At 42.1% G+C, this 15,095-nt stretch overlaps 1 protein-coding gene across 3 annotated transcripts in view; it reads right to left on the reverse strand.

Moving 5' to 3' along the window:
* TAOK1 (TAO kinase 1) overlaps positions 1 to 1,377 on the reverse strand; it is a 144,501-nt gene extending 143,124 nt beyond the window's left edge. The window contains exon 1 of one of the 3 annotated variants that reach the window (XM_045836986.1): positions 1,237 to 1,377. The gene's annotated coding sequence lies outside the window, so the exon portion shown is untranslated. The remainder of the gene's footprint in view (positions 1 to 1,236) is intronic. The other 2 variants (XM_045836987.1, XM_045836988.1) reach the window with 2 other exon arrangements.
* Between the last annotated feature and the right edge of the window lie 13,718 nt (positions 1,378 to 15,095).

Here is a 15,095-nt window from a genome sequence, read left to right on the forward strand (position 1 = left end):
AAAGGACAAAACCAACAAGTACTACTGTAAACCAGACAAGAGGACCTGTCTTAAACAAATATGACATGAAGCAAAAGAAGTGAAAAACGACTTATTGACCACAGAATAGAGATTCTATCACAGCATAATTAAGGAAATTATAGTGTTTACTAGCTTTTCATTTCCTTAAGAAACAAAACACTTGCTAAAGAAAGACTTGTAAACTAATCATTTTCAAAATTTTCCAATTTCGATGTTATACAAAATAGCATTAACCCTAAAAAAATTCACAGCCCAGGGAGAAGGAATGTCCATCCGACAGCCTGTCTATATGCCATGATCTTTAACAATTCTTCAAGAACTACTAAAGTCATAGGAAGAAAAAAAAAGTAGTTGGGGATGGAGGTACAAACTTATCTTATTTGAATCCTAACGAAAACCCAATATGCCCACACACAAAAAATATCAATCCCGTGTTTGAAAGAGACATTAAAACTGTTTGAACTAGGCAGGGGTCTCTCGAGAGAGGCCTCATCCGCCAACAATAACAAGAGGAACAGATATACTTCCCAGGGGCAGATCTCAGGGGGAAAGGATTAAACCGGTACTGTTATCAATTTATAACCAAAGGAAAGAGAGTAACCTTTCCAAGGGAAGCGCCATTACTTCCCTCTCCTGCTCCCCCTCCCTTCAGTGTATACACGGGCCTGTGTATGAAGAAACTGCCTTGGACTTCTGCAGCATTGCAGCAGACTAAAGGATGGGGTAGGGGGAAGGGGAGGGGGAGAAAACGCTCCCATCACACCTACAGAAGAGGTGTATAGATTTCCTGCAAGGCGGGGGGGGGAATGGAATCCACCCAGCAAGCTACCCAGAGCAGTCTCCCTTCCCGAGAATACACAGACACTACAAAGGAGAGGGAGGAGCAGAGGGACCCAGAAGGGAAAGGGACCTCGCGCCTTTTAAATCGGGGTGCACATTCACCCGGTCTCCCTCCGAGGGCCACACCTTCCTCGAGGCATCCCCTTCCACCACCCCTTCCGGTGACCCTCAGGAAAGAGCAAAATAATTGCTCCTGCCCCTCAATACCACAGGGCGTCCACCTCACCAGCTTCTTCACCCCACCCACAGAATCAAAGACCCTCCTTGTCTCCCTCCCCCCCCACCCCCACAGCCCTCTGCCGCGCAGAGGCCAGAGTGGGCCGAATTTCCCCGCCCCCTCCCAGTCTCCCTTTCCCAAAGCAGAGGTGCCCTTACCCTTTCGCCGACAGGTCTGGGCGGAGCAGACAGGCGCAGCCCCCTACAGCTCGGGGGTAGCTGCTACGCTGGAAGGCGAAGACGGAGCAGGAGGGGGCCTGGCGACACACCGCCGCCCCCCCCCCCCAGGCGCCCCTGCGTGCCGCCCAGCCCTAGCTCTGCGACAAGGGGCAGCCGGGGGGGGGGGGGGGCGCGGCGAGGGGACAACAGGGGTCGAGAAGGCGCCTTCAGCGCTTGGGCTTAGTTAAGATGGCGCGGGAAGTGCCAGGAGCAGCCGCCGCTTCGGGGGAACCGGCCTGGGCCTCGGCCGCCTCCCGTCTTCACACAGCCGAGGCCCTGTCGGTCCCCCGCCGCGGCCCCTCGGCGGGAGGGCCCACGCACAGCCCTCCGCTACCACCACCACCACCACCACCCCAGGGAAGGGGGCGCTCACAAAGGGAAGAGGGGCCGCAGGCCAGCCGGCCGGCGGCGGGGCGGGGTCCCCAGGGGCCAGGAGGCCTCAGAGGTTCGCGGGTGCCTAGCGCTCTCGGCCCGCGAAGGGCGCAGGCAAGCGGGACCCCTCCTCTCCGTGCAGGAAGGCAGCGGAACCAACTCACTCTCTTTAACACCCTCCCTCTCTCTCTCTCTTTCCGAGCCCTGAAGCCACAGAGCCCAGCCGCTGCCCAAGTACCCCCCCTTCCCCAACACCACTCCCCTCCTCCCGACAGCCTTCCCAGGCTCCGATCTCTCGCGAGAGCGCCTGACAGGCCCGACCCTGCTCGAGACTCGGTAGCGTACGCGTGCACGGCCTCACGGGAGCGCGCAAATACTTGCACTGGGCGGAGTCTCCAGAGTAACGCTGAGCTTCAGCCCCAGTCCAGCCCGAGCTGGCAGTTTGTGCCATCCCGACGTCAGATGCTTTCATTTCATCCTGAAATTTGAGAAACAAGAGCTTTATCTGCTCTTCTTTCCTGTTCCTATTCCCAAACCTTCTGCCCCCCCACTAGCCTTGCGATTCAGATGTTTGCCCTGACATGTAGAGTATCCCATTCTTACACACCTTAGCTCAACCCCTCTGTGGAATTTAGAGGTAAACTGGTCAGCGTAATCATTATGTAATTGAATTTGTAAGAATCTAATAGTTTATATTAATTTTTGGAACAGTAATAAGAGTTGAAAATATAGAATTAAATCGCCCCGCATGTTGGTGATGGTAGGAAAGAGACAAATTCTTGAAAAGTTTTGGTGGATTTTTTTTAGTAGGTCGAGTGATGAGAAGTTTTTTGAAACAAGTGCAGTAAACAGAGTCCTAAAGGTCATACTTAATTCAGGGAAGCGGTAGCGCTTCTCATTTTTTTGTGGTGAAAACTCTTGTTTGTTTTTTAGGGAAAAACACCGTCAGTGTACTAAAAGAAAGCAATTTTATTCAAAAACTGAAAGATATGCCTAAAATGCAGTCTTAAAAAAAAAAGTCTTGGGCCCTGGCTGGTGTGGCTCAGTGAATTGAGTGTTGGCCTGCAAACCCAAAGGTCGCAGGTTCAATTCCTAGTTAGCACCCATACCTGGGTTGCAAGTTAGTGTTTCTTTCCCTCTCTTTCTCCCTCTGTCCTTCTCTCTAAAAATAAATAACATATTTTTAAAAACCGGTTCTTCAATAAAACCACTGTTACAGATTTGTTATGTGAGACTTATGAGTAAAAATGTACTCCAAAATAGTTATTGGAAGATACAGTAAACTGGGAAAGTAAGCTGGCTGTGGTCAGAAAAACAAGCTATCTGCTTCAGTGAGATATACACATAATTTTTTTTAAATACTCTCTCTTAGTAAGGGCTCTTGTTCTGTGTCAGTCAGCCATTTCTCTTTTCACTTACATTATCAAACATTCTCAAATGGCAACTGCCTCTCAGCATAAAAAGTGTGTCCTAGTTCTTCTTCTTTAGAGGGGTAAAGGAAGACTTCCTCCTGCCCTCACCTAGGAGGATAGTGTCATTCTTCACATCTCCTCCCCTTCACAGCCAAGCATCTTTGAAAAGTTATCTTTCCACCTCCACCAGAACTGATCTTGCAAAGTTCAAGAGTAACCTCCTAGTCCCTATGTGTAATGGAGTCATTTTAATCCTTTCCTTCCTGACATCTGCAATATTTGATGTAGTTAATACTCCTTTTATCTTGAAATTGTCTTCCTCCTTGGCTTTTTCAACACCAGTTCTCCTTCTACCTTCCTGTCCCCAGGGCCCCTCTTCCACCACCCATCCTTTAAATGATTCCCCTCCAATCCTTATCCTTCTTCTGAAAGTGTTACAGCAAGAATGTTCTCTTGTAGTTAGTTCATACATTTGGGAATGGAGAGAGATTCAGGTCTTCCCATAGTATTCATTCTTAATTTTTTATAGAAAATTTCAAATATATACAAAAGAGGTAAGATAGAATAATAAACCTCCATGTATCCATCCCCCAACTTCAACTATTATCAGCACTTTATCATTCTTGTTTCACCTATTCTCTTACAACTTTTTTCCCTCCTGTTGTATTTTTAAGTAAGTCTCTAGTTAAACTATCACAACATTTCACCTGTAAATACATCTTATGTATTTCTAGCAAAGATTGTTGTTGTAATATAGCCACAATATTGTCACACCTTTACAATAATTCTTTAATGTTATTAAATATCCAGTCCATGTTTAGTTTTTCCCAGTAGTCTCCAAAGTATCTTTTCACAGTCCACTCATCTAAATCAGGATCTGAACAAGTTCTACACTTTACATTTAGTTGATAAATATGCCTCTTAAGTATCTTCTCACATTTAACAGTTCCTCTTCTTTTTTCCTTTCTTTTCTTCTCTCTTTTATGTATGCAGTTTATTTGTTGAAGAATATAGCTATATATGCAGTATAATTTTCCACATTCTGGACTTGGTCAATTGCATCCTTACAATATCATTTCACATTTGCTTCAATGCCAGTATTTCTTATATACTGATAGCTAAACTTAAAGGTCTGATTTTGTATTAGTGGTGTTTGTATAATATGTTGTATCTGCTACTACCTCATTCTCACACTTACCTCCATCTCTACCATAAATTGTAGCTTCCCACTCCCACCCCAGGCCCTTGCCCTATTTCTCCAACACACAGGGCATCTTAACAGACCCTGGCTGCATTTTATTATTATTATTACTCCAGATCTGTGCCTATGATCTGATGCCAATAGACCTTCCTCCCTCCTCAAATTCTTCACATTTCACACATACAGACGTACACACAGAGGCTTATTGCAACATCAAAACTGTTCAACAGAAAAACATCATTAGTAGATACTACAAAACATATCAGTTATTTAAATTTTTAAAATTATATCAAAAAAAGAAAATTACACCCATGGTGTTAAGAAAAAAATGTCAATGTTTAGAATGGTTGCAGATATTGTACTTTCTGTGGATTGAACTCCTGAACATTTCTCCGACTTGTCCCATTCTCCATTCCCCACTGTCTCTGCCATGGAGGTTCATACCTCAGCTTCTCACCTGGGGTACAGTCACTGTCTTCCAGCTATTCTCCTTGCTCCCCAGGGTGTCCTATTCTCTATACTGGATGCATGGTTTTAATCTTCCTTAAATGTAATTTCTCAAAGCTGAATGTGTGATTTCTCTGCTTAAAACTCTTCCACGCCTCTCCAAATTTCCCCAAACAAAATACAAACAAAACCCCCATAAACCTCTCTATCCTTATTCAGGACGTTCCCACCATCTTGAACTATGGTACACTCTTCTGCTAAGTGCTAATATGCTGTCTCTAGGATGTAACACTGCGTTCTTTTGCCTGAAATGCCTTCCCTAGTTGGTTAATATGCTTCAAGATTCTGCTCAAGTGTCAACTCCCTGTCAGTCCTTCTCATATCTCATTTTGGTATCTCTTAAACCTGTCCATTGGGGTCAAAAACTGTGGACTGAAGAATGGGTACCAATCCTGTTTTCCCTTGATAGAAAAGTTACCCAGCCAGAGACAAAACCAAGAATAAGCTCTTTCTATACATTGTCTCATTTAGTCCTTACAACAAACTTGTGCAATGAGTACTACTACTAGTGAACTAGAATTTGAACCCAGTTGTGACTGAATCCAAAGCACACTCTCTCTCCATCATATTGTATTCCTGGCATCTCCAACTGAGGACAGCTTGATACCATATCTACATTTCCAGTGTGTGTAAGAGACACATGACCACATGTAACATCATTGTATTTGTTGTCACACATGTATCTTTGTGAAAAGATAGCTTGTCAATGTGTGGGTGTGTGCTCTGACCGATAGGATATCTATCCAATGAGACCATCTTTTCAGTATTGTCACTTAGTGAAATATCAAGTCATGCTCAACTCCACATAACAAACACTTGTTGAATTTATACTACGTGTTAGGCTTAAGTAAAGTATAGAAGAGGGCAAATGAACCTAAAGTTTATAGAGTTACACTGTACCAAGAACCTTATAAGCAAGTGCTTTACATTCGTTATCTCCCTGATCTTCCCAACAACCCTGAAAGAAGATGATTCCCATTACAGAGGAGGAAAGTTTGGAAAAGTTAAATAACTATATATCACATAGCTAGTAAATAGAGATCTATTGGAGTGCAGGTTCAATCTGTATTTTAAGCCCCTGTTTTTTACATTACCTTCTAGTGCCCTTCCTTAAACCCCTCTCCATACTAAGAACTCAAAATCTTATTAGAGAGATAAAATCTTCATCACAAAACATTTAAATAACAATGTAGAACAACCTATAAACAAATAATGCACTGATCCAGAGAGACTTCAGTTTGACTTTCCTGAGCCTTCGTTTCCTGTCTAACTACAATAGACTACATGATCTCTAGAGTTTTTTGGTTCAAAAATCTATAATTGGGGTAATGATGTAAATAATATGGAAAGACAACTTGAATTCTGAAGTGTGTGTGTGTCCATGCATGTGTGCATGCATGCATATTTAGAATCAGAAAGAGAAAACTTGTCTTTGGGTATTCTACCAGACTCTTACCAAAATCTTTCTTGGTCATGATTATTTATTTAATTAGAATTGGCTAGTGTGTATATATATATATATATATATTTTGCAGTAACATTATGATTACAAATGAACTCTCTATTTCCTCATGGAAGGCAAAAACCAATAAAGCTGAGTGTGTGAGATGGTAGTTGGTGAGAAGGACACATCTTAAAATTTCCAGTTTTGAAACTGGAAGCACATTCAGTGCATTCTGGGCCATTGCCAGTGTATCCATAGGTTTTTGTCTTCAGGTCCCAGGACAAATCAAGATAGGTTACAGTCTGGCTGCCAAACCTCACTCAGGTATGTCCACAGAAATTGCCCTAATATATAAGGATGGCTTCACAGGTTGGAAAATAATGTTAATCATGAACAGAGTTGTTTCTTGAGATCTGTATTCCCATATAATTGGATCCATTTTTAGAATGTCAATCTTAAAAAAGCAAAAAACCCTGCATGTGGAGGCAGTAGATTCTTCCATTTTAACCCACAGGAATAGATAAATATTGGGCCAAGGTACCCTAAGGATGGTAGAATACAATTCAGTTCAAGAAAGTCCTGACCTGAAAACCTTTCAGTCTCAGGTATCTATCAGATAAACATCTGTAGCAACCCATGAATAAGTTAAAGCAGGCGCACCAGAGACTAAAAGACATCCGACCCTGAAGATACCAAGAAGTGGATATGAAAGTAGCACAGCCATAGTTAAAAACATTGACTGTGGAGTCTCACCTCCATCAATTACTAGTGTGAGTGACTAAGTTACTTTGCCAGTTTCATAGCCAGGCTGAGTGTTCTTTCCTTATCTGTAAAATGGGGTTAATATTACCTCCCTCGGATGATTGTGTGAGGATTAAATAAGATAACATGTGAAGTGCCTAGCCCATGGAAAATGTTTTAAAGTGTTAGCTCTTACTTTGTATGTGTAAGGAGGTAGACATTCACCCCACTGCTCTGACACTACCCTCTGGCAGGCACGCCACGATCCAAGGGCCTCCTGATTGTCCGGGACATCTGCAAATGTGGGAAGGGTTGGGCAGCGTGTTTGTGGCCTGAGAGGATTTTGGAATGTATCTTTGGGACCAATGGGTGATTTTGTCATGCCCTTCTCTTTGGCTGACATCTGCCAAGATTTAAAAAAAACACACACACACACACACACAAAAAAAACCCTATACAAATTCCTACTAGAATTGTGCCACATAGGATGTGAAACAGAAACAGCTTTTATTGGCCTGGGATTGTCTTTGGGCCTCCTTTTTACTAGGTAGTAATATTACGCTAATAAGAAGTCTTTTGGTTAAAAGTGCCAATCCAAATCAGATTAAATTATTTTTTAAAGGAAATGTATTAGACCTTGTAACTGAAAAGTCTTGTCATTTAGGAGTTAAAAGAATTTTGGTCCTGGCCAGGGTGGTTCAGTTGGTTGGAGCATTGTTCCATAGACTGAAGTGTCATAGATTCAATTCCCAGTGAGGGCATATACCTAGGTTGTGGGTTTTACCCCCAGTCGAGGGACCTACAAGAAGGCAGCTGATGGATGTTTCTCTCTCTCATTGATGTTTCTCTCTCTCTCTCTCTCTTTCTCTCAGCAATGAAAAATAGTCCTCTAGCCAAGATTAAAAAACAAATGAAGAATTTTTGGGGGTGCTTATCTCCGTCTGGCTCCCCTTTTTCTGTCTGTGTTGAGAATATTTATCCAAGAGGTCATAGATATGAAAGTTCCTGGCTACAATAGAACTTTTATATGTATGACACTTGGATATTTTTCTCTATAGAATGGGTTTTGTTATAAGGTTGTCTGTTTGTACTAAGAGGTGCAACTGAGGACCTAGGTTCTTCCCACTGCTGCCATCTGGTTTAATATATCCCAGCACTGACTTCTGCCATTGATACTGTCTGCACACAGGAAATGAATCAAGGAAATTTTTAAATATTGCATTTAACCAGATACTTCCTTTACTGATACATTGTATTATGAACACTAGTGACAGGAGTCCTTGTCCCAAAGTTCAGGTTTATACAACCACTTAAGTTTGCCTGCTACATGACTTTTCCTACATAACCAGCTCTCTCCCACCTGCTGCCCAAAACCTCTGAGCAGAGGACAGAGGTCTACTGTAGTTATCAAATGGTACTATACAAATGGTTAACATGAAACTCATCTTTTATTTCTCCTCTTCATAAATATTCTCAACACAGAAATGTTACAGTGTTATAGACAGTAAAGGCATTTGGGATGTTATGAGGATGAGCAGATCAGAATTTGAGGCTTAGGGACTATAGACATGTTTCCATAGAACACACTGAGGTAAACGTCCACCTTAGTAGTTTATTTCGTGCAGCAGAGGGGAGGCTAGACTGGGGTGGAGGAGACAATGTGGAGTGGGAGGAATGGCCACAGAAATCCAGATTCACATCACCTCAGTTTAGAAACCCCAAAGGCAAAAGAAAGCTTCTCACTGTCATATAACAATATATAAAACCCAAAGGAACATCTCTTAGTGGCCCAGCTTGGGCTGTATTTCCTATGCCTTTCTGTGGACTCGTCGCTTCACCAGGGGTGAGACATTTTCCTTGCCCTAGCTGGAATTGTGTGTCCGCCCTCTGATAACAGGCTTAGAGCAACAGTCCCACAAGAATGACATAGAATGGTGGAGAGGAATTCCCCAAAGGAATGTAGGGTACTTTTTGCCAGAAGAAGAGGGAGAAATTCTGAGCAGACAAAAACAACAGATGTTCACTACAAGTACAATAGACTGCTGGTGAGGCCAAATAATATGGTTTTGTGAGGATGCTACCCAGAGTAGAATATATTAGCACTTGCTGTGCTCAAGTAAAATCAAGCAACTACCACCTGACTACAATAGACATTTAGTATCTGTGACCTCTTTTGATTTTCACCATAACTCTGAGAAATGGGCAGGGCATACTCCTTTCACAGAATATATTTTTAAGACTCAAGCAACATAGAGAAGCACAGCAGAAAACACACGGTTCAGGGCCAAGTGTAAATCTGGTGTGTGTGTCAGTTTGGGAAGCAGGTACCTCCCAGATATTCTTAGAACCTTAAACAATCCTGAGAAATTTCTGGCATGTACAGGAACCCAGGAAATGCTCATCGTCCAGGCACATAGTGCCAGAGTGACAGCAACTTCCTGGGAACTGAGGCATGTGTGTGCATCTTTTCTAGAGTTCTCTATCATACTAAACTTTGCAGTTGCTATTCTTCCATACGCTCTAGGCTAACAGATTTTATTCACTCATTCTCATTTCCATCTTCCACTCCTAATGCAATTTCTGTCACATGAACAACTGACAATGAATGTTTATGGGATACTCAAATTGATAAATAGCAAAAATTTATTGAATGTCAATTATGTGCATTTTGCTAGGCTCTGTGGATAGAGAAATAAGATATCATTCCTATGCTTGAGGTCACAGCATAGTGGGAAAGGTAAAAAAAATAAACAGTTCTAAGTCATTTATTATTGCAAGTGGCAGAGAACCAGACCTTTTTCATCTTCCAAAACTGAAACTCTGTATCTATTAAAAAAACCACTCCCCATACCACATCTGCCCCTTCCCAGCCCCTGGTAACCACTATTCCACTGCCTGTCTCTATAAATTTGACTCCCTAGGTACTCCACAGAAGCGGAATGGCAAAATGTGCCCTTTTGTGACTGGCTTATTTCACTTACCATAGTGTCTTCAAGGTGGATCAAAGTTGTAGCATGTATCACAATTTCATTCATTTTTAATGCTGAATAGTATTCCATTGCATGTATATGTCACTTTTTTTTATCCATTCATGTATCAATGGACATTTGGGCTGCTTCCACCTTTTGGCTGTTGTGAACACTGCTGCTATGAACATGAGTGTGCAAATATCTGAGTTCCTGCTTTCAATTTTTTGGGTGTACAGGGATTAAGCTTTTTAAGAACAAAAGCAACTCTGTTAACTATTCTTCTCTCTTTTTGAAAGACTATGTTACATTTAAAACTCCCATGCTACTTCTGCCTTGGATGATTCCCACTCCATACAGGCAGCCCTCAGTGCTGAAGACATATGTGAATTAGGAGGTTTCCCCCAACACTTGGACCCAACAGTCTGCTTTAGAATTGGATAATGCACTGAGAACACTAGCTTTCTTCTCAGATCAGACTCTGAGTAACAGGAGGAGCTTAGGATTGAGAAAATTTGGTTTCCTGGGAGGAAACATGCCAGCTGTGAGAAGCCCAGAGTTGTAAATTGTCAGATGGTGACTGCCCGTGAAACCTGTCAAGATTCCTGACAGCTCAGCTGAGAACCTAATTACCAGTTACAAGGAGAGACAGGAAAAACGTGTTGTCAGAGTGAGCCTGGTCAGAGAGAATGATGAGGTACAGTGTCCTGGCCCCGTCATCAGCCTCCTTCTTGTTTCAACTAGAGCAAAACACATTAGTATAATTGTCATTACACATGTTTATTATCTGGAACAAAGGAACCATGTCAAACCACAGCCCTGTGTCAGCTGAGTCTTTAGTAATCACTTAAATTGAATAGTGGCATTTGACCTGATTATACAAATACTTCCGGTATTTGCAGTGCCAAGAATGATACCAAGCCATACTTAACTTTTCTCCTGAAATATACATAAACTTCACCCAATGCTCCTTTCCTGGATTGAAAAGGAGCAGTGATCCTTTCTTCTGGTGAAGCCCAGAGAAGGATAATAATTTACCTAAGGTCACACAGTCAATCAACAGCCCAATATCTTATCTTCCAAGGAAAATAAATTAGTATCAACCATACCGAGTAGCAACATAAAGAAACCAGCAACTGTCACTGAGAATACCTGAACTGGTAAAAAGCAACATTAGCATATTTGCATGCTAGTTTTTTCCCAAAGTCTGGGTCCTCTAGTCTTGCAAAACATTCACACGCACTTCCCACTCACCTTTCTTCAGTTGCATCCCCAGCTCCTGAGCACGGATGCTAATTTCCTCAATGGGGAAATTTTTTTTCAGATTCTTAAAAATCAGGGACTTGGCACTTAGAGCAATGGAACATGGGAGGAAAGGAAAAGAGCTAATATTTACTGGACACATTTATTATGTGTTCCAGATACTATGTTTTACCTCTGTCTAATTTATTCTGTGAGCCAACTGGCAAAGGAGATACAATCATATATATCTTCATATACCATACATGGAGCTCAGAGAGGCTAGGTAAGTTGCCCAAGATGACACAGTTACTAAATGGCAGAGCAGATTTTTTTTATTATGTATTTGTTTATTTACTTTTTAGAACAGGACTTGGAAACCACTCCTTTCTGGCTCCAAAGCCTGTGTTCTTTGCAGTGCATTACACTATCTCAGTAGAAGAGAAGAAACTAAAGGGACTCCCAAGAGATGACAGACAAAATCCACCACCCTGAGCTTCCATTATTTTGATTTTCTCATACATGTATGGATTAGAATTGCCTGGTTACATAGAAGGATTTCAGCGAAATACTCCATCGGATTAAAAGATATGACGGAGAAGAGGGAACTAGGATGGAAATTTGGAGGGAGGAAGGAAAAAGATGTGAATAAAGAGAAAGAAGGGCCAGGAAGGGGATATACCTGGAAAATGTAAGGGGTAACTAGAAGTTGTTCTCAGACGCTTTCCACCAAGACCCAAAGAACAGTGCAGAAGCTGATACTCCTTTCGAACTCCTTTTTTGCTCCACTCACTACTTATTTTCTCTTCTCCTGTAAAAAGGATTAGCAAGATGGGCTCAGTGGGAAAAGAGGCCCTTTTGGGATCCTGTTACCAGCCATCTGTGTTCTGTTCTTTACTTTCGAACAAGACAGCTCCAAAACTCTGAACTGGAGAGGGAGTTGGAGCTGCATACAGATCAGCAGAGCTGTTGCTAACAGCTCTGACGCCTGCAGGATGACTCAACCCTCTGTGCCTGGCAGAGTCAGCTGTGGTCCCCTGGAGCCTCCTACTCTAGGGGGAAAATCAGAGCTGTGGCTAAGTGGCTTAGTGAAATGATCAAGTTCCATGATCTTAGGCTGGAAGGATGGGTAGGGGCACCTTGAGTCTTCACTTAAGAGTTCTTGCTAATGATGGGGAGGGATTAAAGGTGACAGGGAGGAAAGCACAGTCCTTTATCCAAGTTAGCTGCTCTGAGAAAGGAATATATCCTCTGGAGGATGGCAGCCAGCAAAAGCCATATGGCTGTGTCACCAGGAGTTCAGCCCAGACACAAAACTCACTCACTTTCCTGGTAAATTTTACTCAGGTAGAGGCATCTCTTGCTATTCTGTCATTTTTCCAAGAAACCCTAAGAGTCTTTCTGTTTTTACATTGCACCATTAATACTAAAGAACATTCTCATGCTGAACAGTTGCTACCTTCAGACCTCTCCCCTGGTTATTTACTCAGATCTCTGTGATACAGGCAATTACGGGTAAGCTACTTCTACAGTGTGCCAGGAGACATCTGGATTTACCCTACGCCAATACATAAAGACCCTGATCTACCACAACCCCCTCCCCATAGCCCTAGGTTTCCTCACAGAGCTTTCTTTTCACTTGGCTTCTTATCACTCACTAATAAATAGCCCCCAGAGTTTGGCTTCCTGTTGCCATGGCAACTCAAAAGAATCGGTTGAAGCTGCCAATAAAGGCATCTGCAAGAGCTCCCTAAACACAGACTCCTTTCAAAACAATAGTACAAAGTGGAATTACCACTCACTTTACCCATCTTTCCTGCCACACCACATACACACCCTCAATTGTCAGTTTTCTGGAAAGACTTAGTCCTTAGAATAGCTGAGAATGTGGCTATTTTGCTCAGATGAAAGGTTTTCTAATACATTTTCTAAGGATTCTTTAGATGCTAGCCTAGAAATCTGACCAACTTACTAGGTATTAGCACCTCTAAGGGTCATGGAGTTTAAAAATATGTCTGTATGTGCCTCTACTTATATGAGCACTTCATTTTTCTGTGCATGCAGGAAAAACCTGGGTATTTGGCATTTCAGAGCTAGAGCTGTTGGCTAGTTTCCTACAAAGGGTGAGGGGTTTCCTAATGTCCTCGTATATGTGTGAAAGTGCTTTGTACCTTGTATAGGAGTGTTCAAGTATTCATATTGATTACTATTCCCTGTCTTCATTTCCCTTTGGTTCAAGGTCATGTTGCATTGGAACTAAGCTCATGGACTCTAGGCCAAACTTCCTGGTTTGAATCCCTTCCCCACTCTTCACTTTGCACTTTAGCCAGTGCTTCCTCTGTGCTTCATTTTCTGTACCTGTGAAATGAGGAAAATAATAATATTAACTTCAGAGGGCTTTCATAAGGATTAAATAAATTAAAATATGTAAAGCACTTAGAACAGTATCTAGTTTTACATATCAAGTACGCCTCTAGAAAAAGTATGCTGCTGAGAAACAGACAAGAAATCCTGTTCTCAAAGAGTTCACCGCCTGGTATTCACATAGAAGAGATAGAATAATTATAGGTAATGTGTCAAGTGCTTCTCTAAATGGAGAGAGAACAGAAGAGGGGCCAGAAATTCAGCTTTGAAAGATGCCTGGGTTTTCCCAAAATGGAGAAAGCTTTACCAGTTAGGCACTTTGGGTTGCAAAGGACAACTTACCCCATTTAGCTCGACAATTTTATTTTAAAGCTACATGTCACAGAAACCCAGAAAAACTAACAGTCCAGCAGAGGCAGTGACAGCATTTTCAGTCTTTTCATCCCGGTGCTCAATCATTAGCATGACTTAGCTATTCTCCTCCTGCCAAGGCCTTTTGTACCATTACCAACTGTTTCCTTGTTCTTCGCTTTGCATTTTTTAAAAATCACAGTTGACATTCAATATTCTATTAGTTTCAGATATACAGCATAGCGGTTAGACACTCATATAACCCACAAAGCCTTCACTGGGTGTGGAGGTTCTCTACCTCATAGTTCCTATTTCCTCACAGTTACAGCCTTGACCACTCAGGACTCTGAGCTGATCTCATGGTTTTTCTTTCTATATCATTTTAGCTCTTCTTCTTGCCATTTATAGCCACATTCTCTCCTTTTCTAACTCAAATTTTGGAGAGTGAGAGGGGATCTGATTGATCTACTCCTTTCTTTGATGACAGGTATGTAGTGAGTTGATGCCCAGGTTCTGGATTGTCCATCATTGCATCTGATGCCAACTCTGGTCCAGTCAGCTAAAGCGAAGGTACCTCTGCAACCTGTACATGAACTATGGCTGCCTAGGCCTCCTCTTCTACGGAAGCTTTAGGTGGGGAAGTTTCCCTTGGAAAGGCAATATGATTATAACAGTTGCGATATTCTGTTTAGAACAGAAATAAAAAATAACATATACAAAGAGCATGGAGCCCTGATTGGTATGGCTCAGTGGGTTGGATATCATCCTGCAAACCAAAAAGTCACTGGTTCGATTCCCAGTCAGGGCACATGCCTGGGTTGAGGGCCAGGTCCCTGGTTGGGGGTATGCAAGAGACAACCAATTGATGTTTCTCTCACACATCAATGTTTCTCTCCTCCTCTTGCTCCCTCCCTTCCCCTCTCTCTGAAAATAAGTAAATAAAATCTTAAAAAGAAAGAAAAGAATGAGGAAAAGGAAGTGCAGTGAGTCTAGAGTTGATTCAACATATATATGTATATATGTATGTATTTTTTCTTTATTTTAATTTTATTTTTCCATCACAGTTTATATTCAATATTATTTATATTTGTTTCAGGTGTACAGCATGGTGGTTAGACAATCATGCACTTTCTGAAGTGGTCTCCTCTACCCCCCCCCCCCCCCAAATAGGGTTTTTTATTTGTCACCATTAAGTTTGAATT

The sequence above is a fragment of the Phyllostomus hastatus genome, unplaced genomic scaffold, assembly GCF_019186645.2.
Source record: "Phyllostomus hastatus isolate PE091 unplaced genomic scaffold, TTU_PhHast_1.1 phas_contig_210, whole genome shotgun sequence".
NCBI classification, from domain to species: Eukaryota; Metazoa; Chordata; class Mammalia; order Chiroptera; family Phyllostomidae; genus Phyllostomus; species Phyllostomus hastatus.